Consider the following 19,578-nt stretch of genomic DNA (forward strand, 5'->3'; position numbering starts at 1 on the left):
AAAAAAAAAATTTTTTGAAAGATGAAAATATTTTTCATACGTCTCCGTGAGGAATTTAACTCTAGTTGCATTTCTAGGATGTTAAATAGAAGTATGAAGAGACTGGAGCTTTAAAACACAGAATATTCTTCCCTGGGCTGGTATATATTCTCTGACCTCTCTCTCCAAAATGGACAGGTTTTATCTACATTGAAAATCTGTTAAAATAAATAATCTCTTCCAGATGATCTCTGTAGGTGTCCCAAGGAATGCTTAATGCCTCTGTAGGACTTGGTTGAGGTTGCCACTTACTTTGACATAAGTAGACTTGAATAAGCCTGGAACTCTATGTCAGAGAAAGCTGAGTATTCCAAGAGGAAAGGGATAAAATCTAAAAAACAAAAACAAAAAAGTAACAGTAGTATCCAGAAATTGGGGGAAGAGTTACATTCAGTTAAGTAATTTGTATGCTAATGGCTTAAGGATCTCAAAGGACTTCATTACTTGTACAATTAACCCCTTGTTTCCTAGTTCCTTCCAAAACCAGGAAAGGCCATTACAGGAAATGGTTAAACCAGCTCTGGGAATCTACTGTCTCCAAGATAAATAGTATTAATTCCAAGAAGACCTCCTTAAGATAGTTGTCTCAAGTTCCCACCCAGCCTCCTCCCAACACACACTTGTACACATGTAGAGATAGACACTATTCTTAGATGCAATCAATTTGCTCTTACTGGAATCATGAGTAGTCAAATTACCTACATTCTCAATTTCCCAGCTATAACGATGAATATAAAAATAAATGTAAGATGGTGGGTACAAAACTCATCATTTTTAAAAACCACTAGGTTCCAGTGATAATTATTCCAAAACTACAAAGGAAAGAGGAATTTCCCTTACAATACCAAGATGAGTTACTTTGAAATTAAGAATTATTCCTATATACAAAGAGTGTCTCCTATATACATATATTTAATGAGAGCTTTAAAACAAACAAACAAAACAAAACAAAACAAAAAAACCAAAACACTCTCAAAAGTTCCTGGGTAGAAACATGTAGTAAAAAACCAATGTAAAATTCCTCTCACCATGTTTTAAAAATTTAAACCATACTAGTTTAAATTTTAGCACAATTTTTAAAACTATGCAACAGTATTATAAAATGCATTCAGAAATAAACATAATAGCAAATATGTTTTTTTCATTGTAGGGGAAAATGTGAATGACTTTTGAATGGATGAAAATGATTATTAAATATCTTCCATGGAAAATTAGGCATCATCTAAGTATCTGATTCTACAAGGTCTCTATATGTTTAATCATCTTTGAGCAACTTTACAACTTTTATAAATTATAGATAACTGTCCTGGACTGAATTGTGTCCTACTCTCCCCCAAATTCCTATGTTGAAGCTCTCACCTCCAATATGACTATATTTCGAGATAAGGCCTTCCTAATCCAATATGAATGATGTGTTTATACAAAAAGGAAAGATACCAGGAGTGTGCACATAGAGAAAACACCATGTGAGGACAGGAAAAAGGCTGCTGTTTGCAAGACAAGGAAAGAAGCCTCACCAGAAACCAAACCTGCAGAGGCTAAATTTTGGACTTCCAGCCTCCAGAACTATGAGAATATAAAATTTCCACTGTTTAAACCTTCCCAATCTGGTGGCATTATGTTAGGGCACACTGAGCAGACTAACACAATAACCAATAATACACAAATTAAGTATATCTAATGAAGGACATTGAGTTCCCTTGTGTGATGGTTAATTTCACATGTCAACTTGGCTGGGCTAAGGTATACCTACAGAGCTAGTAAAACATTGTTTTGGGGTAGGTCTGTGAGGGTGTTTCCAGTAGGGATTAACATTTGAATCAGTAGACTGAGTAAAGAAGATCCACTCTCACTAATGCTGTAGGCATCATCCATCCCTTGAGGGCTGAATAGAACAAAAAGGTGAAGGAATGTGAAATATTTCTCTTTTCCCTGAGCTTGGACATCCATCTTCTCCTGCCCTCAAACACTGAAATTCCTGGTTCTCAGGCCTTCAGCCTCAGAAGAAGTTGAACCAGACTTTCTAGTCCTCCAGTTTGGAAATGACAAACTATGAAACTTCTCAGTGTTCATGACTATGTAAGCCAGGTCCTATAAAAATATGAGATAGATATATAGATATCTATATATCTGTCATCCCTATCTACATATCTATATATCTTATATCTATATAGCTCTGGAGAACTCTAATGAATATACCTCTTCTACCTATGGAATAAGCTAGCTCTGCACCTATTCGTAAATTCACTTGAGCATTCCTTCTGCCTTGAGATGTATGGCTCTGAATTCTCTTTCAAACCTGTTGTCACATCTTACTGGTTTCCTCATGAATTGAGAGAATATCAACTCTATATTTTATACGATATAAATGTTAATATTCACTTTTTGCCTGCATGACAGTTATGATTTTATCTTTTAAAAATGTTATCCTTTAAAATTGTAAGCGTGATGAGGAGAATTTGCCCTTTACAGGTTTCTTCCACTTTCCCAAAGTATTACAGGTTTCCTCCACTCTCCAAAAGTAGACCATTTCTGCGAAAGCTTTCATTAAGTCGAAATGATGTAAAGTGAAGAAGCAATTACCATTAATGTATGTGGAAAATTTTTTGAGTATTCCCAGACCAAATAAATAACCTTGTAAAGCCTTTTCTGATACCTTAGGACACATCTTGCTAATACATGCAGAAAATAAATGGACATAAAGCTCAGATGCTCACAGCTCAAAGCTATGGGAGCTCGATGCTGACATACTGTATTCAGTTTCTGGGAAGGAGCTTGGCAGGGCCGCTCCTGTTGATAGGGGTGTGCACTGCTTCTGTAATGACTTGCTGCAAAACCAGCGCTGAGTGCAGTGTTCAACATTTGCACGTTTTTTGTGAAAGTGAAAATCATCTTCAGATTTCCTTCAGTAACTAAAACAAGTACTAATGTAGGTCTTTCACAAAAGTGCAGTAGCATGTGAAATTTCAAAAAGTGGGGAATACCGGCCCGCCTCGGTGGCTCAGATGGTTAAGCGGCTGCCTTTGGCTCTAGTCATGTGATCCCAGGGTCCTGGCATTGAGTCCCATGTCAGGCTCCCTGCCCAGTGAGAAGCCTCCTTCTCCCCCTGATCATGCTCGCTCTCTCTCTCGCTCTCTGATAAATAAGTAAATAAAATCTTGAAGAAAGGGGGGGGGATATGTTTATAAACCTCTTTTATATAAAACATTGGGAACTGATGCATGAAGTGATTGAAAGATCAATGCAAGGATTAAAATTTCAGATGTATCTAAAAGTATTATAAATGAAAACAATATATTTTAAAATGTTAGTGTCAATAGTTGAGGGGGATTAAGGAGTGTACTTGTGAGGAGTACTGGGTGATGTATGGAAGCGTTGAAACAAATAGAACAAATAGAACACTGAATGTTAACTATACTGGAATTAAAATTAAAAAGAAAAACAAAAAGTAACAACCAGAAACAACAGTAGAAATAAAATTTTAGTGTCATTAGCAACCAAAATTTGCAAGTCATGTAATAAAACCCCCCACAGAAAAAAGCCCAGGACCAAATGGCTTCATTGGTGAATCTACCGAATGTTTAAGGAAAAATTAACACCATGCCTTCAGAAATTCTTCCAAAAACAAGAACAAAATAGAAGAGGAGGGAATAGTTTCTAACTCATTCAAGAGGCTACTATTTTACCCACACCAAAACCAGACAAAGACATCACAAGAATACAAAACTATATACCAATATTCCTTATGATCTTAGATGCAAAAATCCTCAATAAATGATTATCAAACAGAATCTAGTAACATAGAAAAAAGATTGTACATCATGTCCAAGTGGGTTTTATTCCGGAAATTCAAGTTGGTTAAACATAGCAAAATCAGTCAAAGTAAAACACCATTTTAATAGGTGTTTAAAGGTTTAAAATTTCAAAAAACACTATCATCTCAATGGACACTTTAAAAGTCTTTGACAAAATCTAATACTGTTTCATGATAAAAACAAAACCACACACACAACAAACTAGGAATAGAAAAGAATTTCCTCAACTTGATGTCGCGGCCGGCGCGACAAATCGACCAGGAACCTGAGGGTAAGAGGACGAAGAAAAGAACTCGAGAAGCAAAGAGATGGGGGCAGGAGGAGCACCGAGGAGGATGTCCAACAGTGCTAAGTTTATTCAAAGCACTAAGGCCATATATATAGTATATGGCCTTAGTGCCTAGTTAAACCACGAGTTCCCATACACAATACACCTGTGCCTAGTTAAACCACGAGTTCCCATAATAAGTTTCACATTTAACTATAAGCAGACCTCATGATGCCAAACGGCTGATGCCAGTACAATGGTTCTGTATTGATACAGCAAACCTGAAAGTAATTTATGGGCTGTACGAGGGCAGCAAGGACCAGCAACGAACTTTTGACCCCAACCGAATTGTTCTCATTTGTTTAGCAAGCGTGTGGGAAGTCACGTAAGCGAGCGTGCAACACATAGCACAGACCCTTTCTCAGTACTACTCAACTTTTCCCGTACTAAACCTTCTATTAGGTTATTCGGACTTTAAACGAGGCACAAGTCAGGGCCTGGTTTGGTCCTCGTCTCAAGCCTTATTGTGGCCTCCCACAACTTGATAAGGTCATTTATGAAAAACTCACAGCTAACATAATATTTAAAAAAATAAAAAGAAAAAATAATAAAATAATAAAAAGAAAAAACTTGCCTCCTACAATCAGGAACAAATGAAGGATGTTTTTTCTAACCACTTGTACTTAAAATTATAGTAGAAATTCTAACAAGGGCAACTGGGCAAGAAATTGAAATAAAAGGCATCTAGACACAAAGGAAGAAGTAAAATCATATTTGCAGATGATAGAATCTGATAGAAAACCCTAAAGAATTCACCCACACATACACAATCAGAGCCAATAAATGAGTTCAGCAAGGTTGCAGGGTAGAAAATCAATATATTAAAATCAGTTATACTTCTTTATACTAGCAAAGAACAATCTAAAAATGAAATTAAGAAAACAATTTCATTTACCATGTCATCAAAAAAGAGTAAAATATTTAGGAATTAATTTAACCAAAGAAGTTCAAGACTTATATATTGAAAACTAGAAAACGTTGTCTGAAAGAAATTAAAGAAGATGTAAATAAATGTAAAGACATCTGTATTCATATATTGGAACACTTAATATTGTGAAGATGATTGATCTATAGACTAAATGTTTTCTCTGTCAAAATTTCCCACTTCTTTTTTGAGAAATTGGTAAGTTGATCTTGAAATTAATATGGACATACAAAGGACCCAGAATAGCCCAAACAATCTTAAACAAGAAGAGCAGAGTTGAAATACTTGATTTCAAAATTGTCTACAAAGCTACAATGTACAAAATGATATAATGCTAGAATAAAAATAGACATACAGATCAATGGAATACAATTGACAGGAAATAAACTGATGTTTATGATCAACTGACTTTCAACAATGATGTCAAGACCATTCAATGAGGAAAGAATAGTCCTTTCAACAGACAGTGCTGGAACACTGATATTCACGTGAAAAAAAAATGAATTTGGACCCCTTATACCACATAGAAAAATTAACAAATATCACAGACTTAAATGTAAGAGCTGAAACTATAACAATCTTAGAAGAAAACATAGGTGTAAATCTGGGCAACCATGGATTAGGCTATGGTTTCTTAGATGTGACACTAAAGACACAAGCAGAAAAAAAAAAAGATAAATTGTACTTCATCCAAATTAAAAACTTTTGTGCATTACACTGTTGAGAAAATGAAAAAGAACCCAGAGAATAAGGGGAAATATTTGTAAATCATATATATGATGAGAATCTAGTCTCCAAAATATATAAAGAACTCTTAGAACTCAACGATAAAAAGATAATCCACTTTAAAAGTAAAAGTAGGCAAAGTGTTTGAATAGACATTTCTCCAAAGAAGTATAAAGATAGCCAGGGGTGCCTGGGTGGGTCAGTCAGTTAAGCATCTGCCTTCAGCTTGGGTCATGATCCCAGGGTCCAGGGATAAAGCCCTGCCTCAGGCTCCCTCAGTCAGGAGTCTGCTTCTCCTTCTCCCTCTGATCTTCCCACCTGCTCATGCTCTTGCTCACTCTTCCTCTCTCTCTCTCTCTCTCTCTCTCTCTAATGAATACATAATAAATCTTTGCAAAAATAGCCAAAAGTACATGAAAAGATGTTCAACATAATTAGTCATTGCGAAATGCAAATCAAAACCACAATGAGATATTACTTCACACCCACTAAGATCATTATGATTTTGAAAAATAGAAAATAACAAGTGTTGTCAAGGGTGTGGAACAGTTGGAACATCTGTACATTCCTGATGAGAACATAAAAATGTAGAAATCAGTTTGGTATGGTAGTTCCTCAAAAAATTAACACAGAGTCACCGTATGACCTAGCAATTCTATTCATATATATAATGAAAACATATGGCTACACAAAAATAAGTCAATGAATGTTTATAGCAGCATCATTCATAATAGCCAAAAAGTAGAAACAACCCAAATGTCTACCTGTCAAATGGTGAATAAGTAAACAAAATGTGGTATGTCCATATAATGGAATATTATTTGGCAATAAAAAGAAGTACTGATACATGCTAAAATACAGATGAGCCTTAAAACATTATGCTACATCAAAGAAACCAGATGGAAAAGTCCACATACACAATGTATACACAATGTCCAAACTAAGCAAATCAATAGAGACACAGGGTGTCCACTCCTCATCTACATTATGTATGGTGTGGCAGTGACTGTGGAACTCTAAATGTTAACTGTTTTATTAACACTAAACTTATTTCTTTATGAAATCCCTCTAAAATGCAGAAATAACTATCTTCTAAAACCTTATACATCAAAAATAATTTTGTTGCTTCTCAAGTCATCATTATGAATATCAGCTGTGATATAATACAGTGAGCCACTCTATTTTATTTCTACAAGGGGTAATAAAAAGTTACTTTTCACCTTTTATGCCCAGTTAGCAGATCCTGATCTCACCAGAATAATGTTCCATGCTTTATGTTGACATTGTATTATTGATTTTGAAAAACAAATAAACAAACAATAAACATCTAAGGGTTCCTGAGATAGTCAAGGCTTAATTATGGTGCATTTGGCAATTTTTATTCTTACATATTGTATGGTCACCCTAACTAAACAGCCAACCTAGTCATTCACGCTTTTCGGGCATCTGTGTGACTCTATTAATTGAGTAATCAGTCTTCTCTCATTAGATTCTTTGATTTTGCTTTCCCAGTTTCAACCCCTAAGTTCAAAAAAATTAAAGCTTCATGATGTCTTTTACTCTTAAACTACCTGTGGGGCTCTCCTGAGGGTCAATGAACAACCACAAAGACTTGTTCTTTTACTTTTTTAAAGAGACGGGTGCTAGGAGGAATAGGTTTATTCATATGGTCTCTATTTTTTAATTAGCTCAACTCTAGAGTAAGAATTATGTGGGAATAGCTAGCAAACCAAAGGAAGAGCTCAGCCATCCTTATATTAATTCCATTCAAAACAATTGTTATTAGTAATAAATATAATACAAAGATGGTCCTTACTTGAAGGCCTTCTTATTCTTTATCTTCTGTGTAATCTGCTCAGATGCTAATTTCATTGTTTTTGTTTTTGTTTTGTTTTTTTTGACATTTGTTTAAAGGAGCATCCTGACCCTCGAATCAAGGTACTTTTTTTTAATGTGCCAAAAACAAGAGAAAAATATCTGTTGTCTTAGATGCTGGGCCTGAATTGGACTGTGTGAGTCGGGAGACACCTGGGAATCCAAGATGGCCTGACTGGCCACTAATCCCACACATGCAGACTTACTGGAAGCAGCATTCAAAGGTACCCATCAAGGGTGCAGGGCAGGAAATACTTTCCCAAGATGTCCCAGTGGGCTATGGCATGGCCTATCCAACAGTCCTGAGGGCTTGATAGCAGAGGGGATGACTGTAGGAACAAACTGCATGGGGGAACCACTAGGACTAAACATTCTATCAGCCTGGGATGGCTCGCAGTTGGGACTTTAAAATGGACAACAACAAAAAACCCTGTCATCTTAAAGCACCCTTGAAAGAAGCGGGAACCTGAATTTATCTTTGGGACAAACTGCTCCTTGGTTTGGGGAGAGTACTATGAATGAAGCCTTCGATTATGTAGGTTTAGTACAAGTACCCACCACCAGTGTTGCTCCTGTTCTAAACAAATTCAAAAGATAAAGACAAACTGGGAGAATGTGGAGTGTCCAGGACATCAAAGTGAACCTTCTAAATACGTAAAGATGCCTTAAATGTCACTGAGAAAAGACCCATGAGCAAAGGAATATGAACAAGTAGTTCACAGAAAAAGAAATAGAGACCAAATATGTAGATAAGCACATGATCTTTACATAGATAATCTTATAAAATATATAAATGAAATATCAAACATGTGAATAAAAGAAATGCAAAGTAAACTAGAATGAAAGATATTTTTCTACTTTTCAGATGGACATAGTCAGAAAGTCTAATATATAGCATCAGAGAACAGGAGGAAACAGGTACTCTCTGTCACTGCTGGTGGCAGATCAAACTCGAGAGAGCATTCAGTATTTGAAGTAAGTGTGTCTTTTAATCCAGCAATTTCTTTTCTAGGAATTTATCCTATCAACATATTCACACGTGTGTCCAAAGATATGTGAATATATGTGCTTCAGCTTTGCTTATGGTTGCAAAAGCCTGGCATTAAGCAATAAAAAATGTTACCAGGGGTACCTGGAGGGCTTAGTTGGTTAAGCATCCAATGCTCAATTTCAGCTCAGGTCTTGATCTCTTGTTGGGCTCCATGCTGGGATAGAAGAAAAAAAGCAGAGAGGGGAGAAGGAGGTATCAGTAGAGGCCTGAAAAAGAAATTATGGTAGAGTCATTCATTTAATAAATATTTTTTTCTGAGCCTATCACTACCAGATGCAATTCTGTAATGAACTATTGTAGGTTTTTGTTGTTTTTTTTTTTTTTAAAGGAAGTTGATCTTTAGGTATGGCGATGGAATGATTTCCAAGATACATTGAAAAAGTGGAAAACAAGTGAAAAATACAAGGCATGCTGCCATGTGTATTGTATGTTTCCATTTTTCACAAAGGGAGAACATACATGTATCCGCAATATATATGCTTTTATTGGCTTAGAGTATTTCAGGAATTATCTGTCTCTGGGAAGAGCTGGGGACTAGAAACTGCAACTATCTTGTTTTTGTGCTCCTTGATTTTTTAACCACATGCATGCACATGCATGTACTACATGCATTATTTTTCCACTTAAATAACTTAGTTTAGAATACATGTAATAAGAAAAATATAAGAATTTGATGTCAAATTCCTTTTTTGAAAAAATCCAAAAAGTAAAGGAAGAGGGTCCAGAAAGTAAAGATACTGTGTCAGTCATCTCTGACTATGTCCTGCAGGATTTCAGGGGACAGCTCTCGGATGACTTCCATATCCCCTATCTCCGTATAAGAACACATGGTTAGTAGAAACCAGTAGGGCAAATAATTGCCAAAAGAAAAGAAAGAAAAAGCTAAAATAACTGGGCTTTATTAGATATTTAGTGATCAGATGATCAAAGGTTAGAGTTCCTCTGAACTTTGAACAGATCACATCTGAAACATTCACATCTTAAAGGGGCATCGATAAAACAGATGGTTTTCCAGACTGGGCAACTCTGATTACCATAATCAGGTATTGCGGTAATCCTGCAAATTCCCATGTATCATCAGCTTCTTTTAGTCAAAGACTGAATTAGGGTGCATTACAGCAGGAAGTTACAAGAACACTTTTCCTGCAGTTCTCCAAATATAGTATCTTCTTACAGACTCTTACTTTGTTTGTCTGTCTGGTTACAAAAGAGTAGAACAGACCAAGAGTAGGATTCTTCTATCTCTTCAGTTACAAGAGTCTTTCTCCTTCCTTGGAGAAATCTATTTGCTCAGATTCTAACTTGCCCAAATTCTATTTGCCCAGAAATCTTCCCAAAGTTTAACTTGAACCTGACCACATATGGTCAAACAGCAATGCATACCACATTTAGAAATATTATAAACTCCAACCCACCAAAACTGGCTGATTATAGCCAGGGTTTGTGTTCAGAGAACAGGATTGAATATTTTTTTCTTTCATCAGTGAGGAAGCATCAGTTTTGTCTGTAGTCCAAGTTTACTATAACCTCGGCCAAATCTATGACTTTGTTTGTAACTCTTCGGCCAATGACCTCAAGCCTGACCTACAGCAGTCATCCCCTGGGATTAAAAAGGTCATTTAAACACCTCAGCCCCTAGTCATTAGGCGAATACAAAATCTTATCTCAAATTGGTATTCTTAAGGTTAAGGTCTTCTCACAAAAGAAATGCAGAAAGAATGAGTAATGATTTAAAAAAAAAAAGCTGGAATAGGAGTTAACTAGACTTGAAATCTTCAAATGTTTTCTCAATATTCCCTCATGATAAAAAAATGCATTTCATTATAAGTGAAGGGAATTAACAATAAGTACACTTACCATGATGAACACTGAGTAATGTATAGAGTTGCTGAATCACTATATTGTATATCTGAAACTAACATAATACTGTATGTAATTATAGTGGAATCAAAATAAAAAATAAATTTAAAAAATGTATCTTACCAATTCAAATTCTCTAGAACATTACGCTTTCTGAAAAGCTAATGTTTTGGCCAGTAGTTTACTCATTGAAAAATGAAATTACGGTGAAGATTCAATTTAGAACCACTGCAATTCAAATTGAGCTAAAGTTAGTGTTTTCACTGTCCATGCAAAAGGCTAAGCAAAATCAGGAAAAACATTTTGACTATTACAAGGACAACTATTTTACAACTTTAGCATTCTGCACATATACAAACAGCAAAAGAGTACTGGTTTCCAATTCTACATCTCTCTACTTAGCATGTCTATTTTGAAAAATAATTTGAGGTAATTTGTCTATGAAAAGACAGAGTTCAAAATTATAAAAATAAGCAGACAGAGCTAATTATACCAGGGTTGGACTTTACATTAATCAAACACTGAATTTAGCTCTAGTCTTGTGGCAGATAAGGAAATAACAAAGGCAAGACATTAATCTAAAATCTGTGTTGTTTAACAAAAACTCACTGGAAAGTAGGCTTTCCTAGCATGAATTCTTTACAAACGTGTTGAGCAGCTCCTTATAAAGGGAGCAGTGAGTAACATAAGGGTCAATTTAAATGGACTGTAATTTTGCCAAAGATTAAGAAAATGTTCTTCAGATTACCTTAATAAAGCTGAATTCAACATTCAGTCATAACTCTGTAAAAGCGTTTCTGTAGGAAATTTAAAAATGCCTTACAGAAACATTGTATTCTGTTGACTTTGTTTAAATTAGGTCAGATTTTAGAAAATTTGGAAGGGTGGCTGATTAATATGTTCCTTAAGTCTTCTCTTGAAAATATCAGTTACCCTGAGTTCAAGTAAATACTTACTATTTTTTTAAAAACTGTAAGAATGTTCATAACAATTAGCACAAAGAAGGAAATACTGTTACAGCAATTATCATTTGGTAACACTTCTCAGGGATATCCTTCTTAGAAAAGTGGATAATGATACTGATTATATAGATAGTTTTGTTTTGTTTTGTTTGTTTTGTTTTTCAAAATTGGGCCATACTGAATACACTTCTATACCATTGTTATCCATTTGTCAGTATATTATGAACATTTTGATGTGTCATTAAGTATTTTCCTGTAATTTTGCTCTTCATGCCATCACATTATTCCATTGCGTGGATATACCATGATGTATTTAATCCACTGTGCACATTTAGGTTGTTCTCACTGTTTCAATTATACTTTATGCAATATGCTGCCTACTTTTTAGGAGTAATTCCTTGCTTTTATTTCCTTTCGATTTCCCTTTCACAATACTCTTTGTACTTGTAATTATTTATGTAATTTATGTAATTCAGATAGCCTGTGATTTCCAGTCTTTGATATAGAAAACACTTAATAGTACTTTTGATGGAATAGATGACTGTATAAAGACACTGGGTACATTTTATCAAGTTGGTCTGAAAAAGTTGTGTCAACTGACACTTTTCCCAAAAGCATGGTGGGAATCTCTCTTTTTCTACATTCTCTTTATCTTAGGTATTGTCTTAAATATAATCATTGAATAACTTTGCATTAAAAAAATAACAGTTACTATTGCTTTAATTTGGATTTTAAAGTTATTATAGAAACTGAACACTATTTTCATGGGTTTATTGAACATTTATTTGTTTTGTTTTGATTTTGTTGGTTTTAAGTGTGACAAGTCCTAAGGCACAGTCATTTCAGTGTTATCTGAGAAGTACATAAAACACCAATGTTCAAAGCAACACTCTCTGATCTAAACTGCCATATTCACATGCAATAACTTTATGCTATAAACATCAAGAATTTTAACTTTTAGTCTGAAAGGGAAAGAGTCTCATCTCTACACAAAGATGAACCATAGAGGTCCTTATGAGCTGGACATTTGGGAGAATATAAAGGATATCCCAGTCAGGTATATTTACTTTTTTTTTAATAATTTTTTTTGTTTTTTGACAGAGAATGATCACAAGTAGGCAGAGAGGCAGAGAGAGAGAGAGAGAGGAGGAAGCAGGCTCCCTGCCGAGCAGAGAGCCTGATGCGGGACTCAATCCCAGGACCCTGAGATCAATCATGACCTGAGCTGAAGGCAGAGGCTTAACCCACTGAGCCACGTAGGCACCCCCAGGTACATTTACTTTTTAACTGTTCTTTTCTTCTCATTGTGTTCCCCATATAACAGGTATTTTTAAAGGAACAAAAGATAAAATATACACCGACCATTTTTCTGGTCAATTATCTAATCTTAACTTTATTTACTTCTTTTAATGTATTTGTTTTCTCTCAGAGTCCCTGTTCATTTCTCTTCATTTCCTGATCCACTTAGAATAAATTCCAGTGTGCAATTGTATCTACATCACTGGTATTAAGAACTCTTAATGACATCAGTGCGTAGGCTACAAGAAGTATCTTAACTCTTGAGAGGGGTTAGTCATGCAATTTGTGTGGCCCTGTCTTCACTTAAAGTTGTCAAATTAAAAAAACCAAAACTACATCATTCATATGAAGCAAATAGATACAGACCTCCTTATGTTTTTGCAGTTGCTGAGGGGTATTAATTCTCTTGAGAATCTACAATCTAATTCATACCCATAAATCACACGTCATGGCTTCTGATGGGCGGTATTGTCAGTGCCTGGGGCCAGCTCATTCTGATGTTTCTAGAGGGTGTTCTTGTAAAATGATCAACCATTCAAAGAGTAAATATAAGCTGAGACCTCAAGACAATGCTCACAGTGTATTTTCAATATCACTGCTCACACATAGGATGAAAAGGGAGTATAAGAGCAACTTATCATACTGAAACTGAACTCTTTTCATTAAGAATCAATAGGAAAAAGAGAAGAGCCTGGGTGGCTCTGTCAGTTCAACTTCTGACTCTTGATTTCGGCTGCACTTGTGATCTCAGGGTCATAGGACCGAGCCTTGTGTCGGGCTTCACACTCAGTCTGCTTGGGATTCTCTTCCTTTCCCTCTGCCCTTCTCACTGCTCACTCTCTCTCTAAAATAAATAAATGAATCTATGAATATGAAAAAAAAAAAAAAAAAGAAGAAGAGAAAGCCTGTGTGCAAAGCATTGCCATTATATAGTTGAGACAGGTTGTCTTGCCTGGGATATGTCAATAAGACCTGTAATTGCCCAGACCTTCAACAGACCCTCGGTTCTCAGAATATCTAACCATATCGTGTTGATCCGTTAACTCTTTCGGTCTCTAAGACCATTTCACACTTCTTTTTTCTTGAACTTCCAACAACCCTCCCTTTTAGATGACACCTTGCTTGCTTCTTATTTTACTGAAGATAATGGAATCAATCAAAATAGAATTTCCTTACCTTCTCACCATCAAATAACCAACTACCTGCATCTGCTCTCATGTACTCCACCTGCACCCTGACCTGCCCTCTCCCTACTCCCCCCTAAGCCTTGGGTCACAATTCCTCTCCCTTGATGAAGGAATTTTCTCCAGCATCACTTTTCCTCCTTTTTAGTAGATTATTCCCATCAACATAAAAACATGTAGAACTTTTTCCTATCTTCAGAAAAGCCCCTCCCTTTCCTTGACCCCACACCACTACGTATCAGATACCATTTTCTGCTTTCCTCTACAGCAAAATTCCGAAAAAACTATCTAATGGCTGCCTCTTGCACTTCCACCCATTTGTTTCTGGTTTAGGCCTTTGATTTCATCTATGGCTTAAGCAACTCTATGACAACAAAGTAATGAATACAAAAAAGACTTCACCCACATTCCACTGGTCTCATACATCAGATATTCTCATTTGATTTGTGTCCCTTCTTATTTTGCTCATTGGCTAGTGTCCTTTTTTTTTTTTCAGTGTTGCAATCATAGTCTAGGAATACTTTTATTTTCTATCCTCTTTACTTACCGTTGTAATTTCCTATCTTGCTACATTATTTACAGAATTCATATTTTAAAAATTAAATGTCATCAGGTTGGTATGCGGATACTTCATTTCACTATCCACTAGTTCAAACCATTTAGATGGTGTTTTACCTTTGTTACCAAGACTGCTGTGGTAAAGTAATTCATGAACATAATTTACCAATAGTCCTTACGTGAACTGTTTGTTCATGTATGTTGTAGGGAGGTCATTTAAAATGCTGTGTAACTACCCAACGACATAGTGACTAGTATTTTCTCTGCTATGGAAAAAGTACAAGGCCCTATATAATATCACATCCAGCTAGAGCTGGGGTGGGAGGATGGTTGCCTCACCTTCCTAGTTATACCTCACCACTGTTCTTCATGGTTTTTGACACATTCCCATCATCTTTGAACACTTCTTTATTTTCTCTTATATACATGAAAATGTTAGTCTTACTTTGTACTTTTCTTGCCCCAGCCATTGAATCGAGTATTTCTTCAAAGACCTCTGCTTTTTTGTTTGATTTTGTTTTATTATTATCATTATTATGTGTAGAGCACATTATTTAGAAACTGAGATCTGAACACTAGGTATGCTCAGTATTATTGCAACAACACAGTTCTCAGTACTTCTCAGCTGAAAGAGCTAGGAAATATACATCTACATATATGTGTGCACACACATGTATAGACACATACCTTATGGGAAACACAAAATCACTGGTATATCCATTCTAATCTTACAACCAGAGGCTTTATTTCTGTTTTATCCCTTTCCATATTTATAACTCTTTATTCTAGCAGTAAGAAACCTGACTTCCATTAACCCAATGTACTTGATTGTTGGATCAACGCCCTCCCCCTGTAATTAATCTCTTCTCACCGCCACTGCCCCTGAGTGGGCGCCCTCTTCACCTCATTCTGACACCAGTATCCCGTGTTGGACAATTTTTCCCTTGTCTGGATGCTGTCCTTATCTTGCTTGTGCTCTACTTGCCATACCCATGCTACTACCCTACTCCATGGGGACGCCCTTCTCATCCCTCTTGGGTTCCACCTCTTTGTGCTGGGCCACTAACACCCACTTTACAGTATGAATGCTTACTTTTGATCACTCTACCTATTGGCCTTGAGACCGAATTATTTAGGCAAGAAAGAAAGAAAGAAGACAGGCAGGCAATTAGAAAAAAAAGGCTCTATATATGTGTGTGTGTGTATATATATATATATATATATATATATATATATATATATATACTGATACTCTCCCCACCACATTCAATGCCTTTTTTCCTTTTATTTATTTATTTTTTCATTTATTACTACTTTAATTATTTTTTTCTTATTACCAAGGTATACAAGTAACACAATGCTGACAAGTATATGGGGGGCAGGGTACCTTTCCTCTACCCTTTTAGGTTTAGTTACTGGAAGCCTGCAAATTAAATTGACAGAAGACAGATTAACAGGAGAAAAACCATGTTTCTTCACTAATGTTAATATTCTTATGTGTAAAGGGGCTCCACAGGAAAGAGTGGAAAACCCAAAGAGGCAGTTAGACCTGGGTGTTTATGTATTATTTTATTTTATTTTTTTAAAGATTTTATTTATGTAACAGAGACTGAGATTACAAGTAGGCAGAGCGGCAGGCAGAGAGAGGTGGGGGAAGCAGGCTCCCTGCTGAGCAGAGAGCCCAATGTGGGGCTCAATTCCAGAACCCTGAGATCATGACCTACGCCAAAGGCAGAGGCTTAACTCACTGAGCCACCTAGGCACCCCTTTACATATCATTTTAACAAAGGGCAATAAATTGTGAAGCAGTGAACATACAAAGGAAGAGGGGGGTTGGGCTCCTAATGGTGGTCAATTGGGTGAAGGTAATTAGGAAATTTATAGGAGCCAAGACTTGTTTAGTAAGGGTTGTTATTATTGTTTCTAGCTTTTCAACATTACATGGGCCAGGAATTTGGTTTAATAGATAGATTTGGGTTAAAAATCCTTCTGCCATCACTTAATAGTTGAACTACTCCAAAACAAATTCATCTGCATCTCAATTTCCTTATCTATAAAATAGGAAAAATAATAGAATCTTATAGCTATTTTAAACCTTTGAAATATTTTATTTATTTATTTGAGAGAGAGGGAGAAAGAGCACAAGCAGGGGGAGTGGCAGGTAGAGGAAGGGGGAGAAGCAAACTCCCCACTGAGCAGGGAAGCTGATGTAGGGCTTGATTCCAGGACCCTGAGGTTATGACCTGAGCCAAAGGTACATGCTTAAGCAACTGAGCCACCCAGCACCTCTCATAGCTATTTTTTAAAGGAGTAAATGAAAAAATACAAAGCATGCAGTACCTATACATAGTATTTGCTTTAGTTAATTTTTCTCCACTTTCCTCATCTATTAAATGGCCATACTATGATATCCATCTCACCAGCTTTTTGTGAGGATTAAATGAGTTATTACAGGTGAAGCGCATATAATAAATATTCAGTAAATGTTAACAATATGATTATCTACTACAAACCAATTCAGAGCTGAATGATAATTATCAATTAAAAAAAGTAAAAGACAAATTCCTATTTATTATAAATAGACAAAAATGCTTTAAAATTTTTGCAAATGTTTCTGTAGGGGCCGTGGGCAACCAGCCCTAAAATGTGCTGAGGTGCCTGGGTGGCTCAGTCAGTTTAGCATATCATTCTTGATTTCAGCTCAGGTCATGATCTCAGGGTCCTGAGATTAAGCCCTGTGTTAGCTCCAGCTCTGTGCTGGATATAGAACCTGCGTGGGATTCTCTCTCTCCTTGACCCTCTGACCTTCCCCCACACCCAATCACTCTCATGCACTCGAAAGTGAAATGAAATGAAATAAAAAATTTAAAAAATGAAATATGCCGCTTGGGCATATTGATTATTTTGAAGTAAAAGTTACTTAAGAAACAGCCAGTATGGGGGGGAACACTCTGACCCCCTTTTGCCTCCAAAAAGCAAGAAGTAAATATCCCACATGAAAGGTACTCTCCTTATACTAGAAGGTAAAGAGCCATCCTTTTCACCAGAGATAGGAAATTTAGAGCTGAAAAGGCTATATAAACAAAACCAGTTACTTTTACTAATTTACTAATTTACTACCCCAACCCAAATTTTGTTTAGGATTCCTTAATGATTGGAGCTCCCAACGTATATTTTCTTGGTCCTCTTAATTCCCTCACTTACTGCTTCTTTGTCTAAAAAGTATAAAAACTGCTTGCCTTAGTCTTTTATTTAGATCTTGATTTCATTATTGGACCTCCATGAGTATGTAATTAAACTTGGGTTTTTTTTTCTCCTGTTAATCAATCTCAAGTCAGTTTAATTCTTAGACCAGCTAGAAGAATCCTGAAAGGTAGATAAAATTTTTCCTCTGCCAAATTTCTTTGACCCAAATATCTGAAGCTAAGAAGAATTATGCGGCCAAGCTTTAGTTTACACTGGTGAGTTTCTGGAATACACTGGATACTTGTATTTTTTATTTAAATCACTAAGCCCATTTTCAAACATGCCATTAATTTTGGTTTTTAAACCCAAATAACATCCCATCTTCATCTGTGTTTCCTAGAATGAGGAAAAGTAATATTTTCCTCTGACTGATTCCATATTACTCTCTTTATTTAGTGGTCACATATATTTTGAATTAAACTCTCATGTCTTTTAAATTCTTCTCTAGTAGTAGGCATTAGTAGGCCAAATATTCATTGCTGCCTGTTTTAAATATCTTGAACAACTTTAATGGTTTCTCTTCCTATTCTTTTCCATCTTGTTCTCTTCATCAGGGTCCAGATTCTGCAAGTCTGGACATGCCTTCCTGAGGACAGCCCTAGGGGAGGTGAAGTGATCTAGGGATTTCCCCTACTGAGCATGAAACTAAAACTTCTAAAAACTATCATCTTGACTTCTTTCCACATTCATTTTCCATTTGCCTCTCTGACACACTTCCTCATCTTTAACAAACTTCCCATCCTTCAAGTGTCTCCAAGATGAGACATGCATTTTTCTGTGCTTCTCATGGCTGTGGGAGGGTTGTGCCTTCTCTTCTGAAAACCTTGTTGTTTCCAGAGGGTCTATTAATTTGGTTGGAGGCATCCAGTGCCTCAAGGAGGATTAGAATTCTTAAAGCAGGAATGCAAAAACAAAGAAGCAATTACCATTCAGCTTTTGTGATTCAAGAATAGATTGTGAAACCCATAGCTGGGACTATAGTTAAGAAAGGAAAAACATTTGTATCTTTAGGGTAAGGGCTTTTTAAGAGAGAAAAGATTTTTTTTTTTGTTTTAGTTCCAAAAGGCTGACTTTGAGTATTAATAAACAGAATCTCCCAAATTAAGTTTAACAGAAACAATATCTTATATAAAGAGTAGATGAAGAATCACCCAGGCCACAACCTAGAAAAGCACTGCCCCAGCAGAGAAGAGGAAATGGCTTTCATATGGGTCAGAAAAGGGGCATGTCCTACTTCCTGATGGGGTTGAACCCCTGGAGAGTAACTGAAAAGAATCTACCAAAAAGTTTTCAGAATGGCAGGATTGGGGAGCCTCATGTCCTAAAATGTAGTACTCTGATGGCAATAAGCTTGGTGCAGCCTCATACACCTTGTTCATCCAGCAAGGTTCATACAGTTCGTGCTCTCCAAGCTCTGGGAGGAACGAAAGGATTATGGGAGGGAAAGCTCTCAGGGCTGTAGGCCTATGCTTTAGGGCTCTCAGGGCTAGGATGTGGATGTTCTACACTGGCTACATCTAGGAATCAGTTGAATTCTCAGTTTTATCTCAGTTGATGGCCACTTGAAAACTGAATGTTCTAGCACATCTGTGTAATACAGAGGTGTCAGTAACTGCTGATAAGCGGAGACTACTACATGATAGAGTGGTAGAACAAGTTTGTAGAACATTGGCCTCATGCCTAGACACCTCAGAAGTCCCTTCTAGTAGA

This window comes from Mustela lutreola, chromosome 1, assembly GCF_030435805.1.
Source record: "Mustela lutreola isolate mMusLut2 chromosome 1, mMusLut2.pri, whole genome shotgun sequence".
NCBI lineage: Eukaryota > Metazoa > Chordata > Mammalia > Carnivora > Mustelidae > Mustela > Mustela lutreola.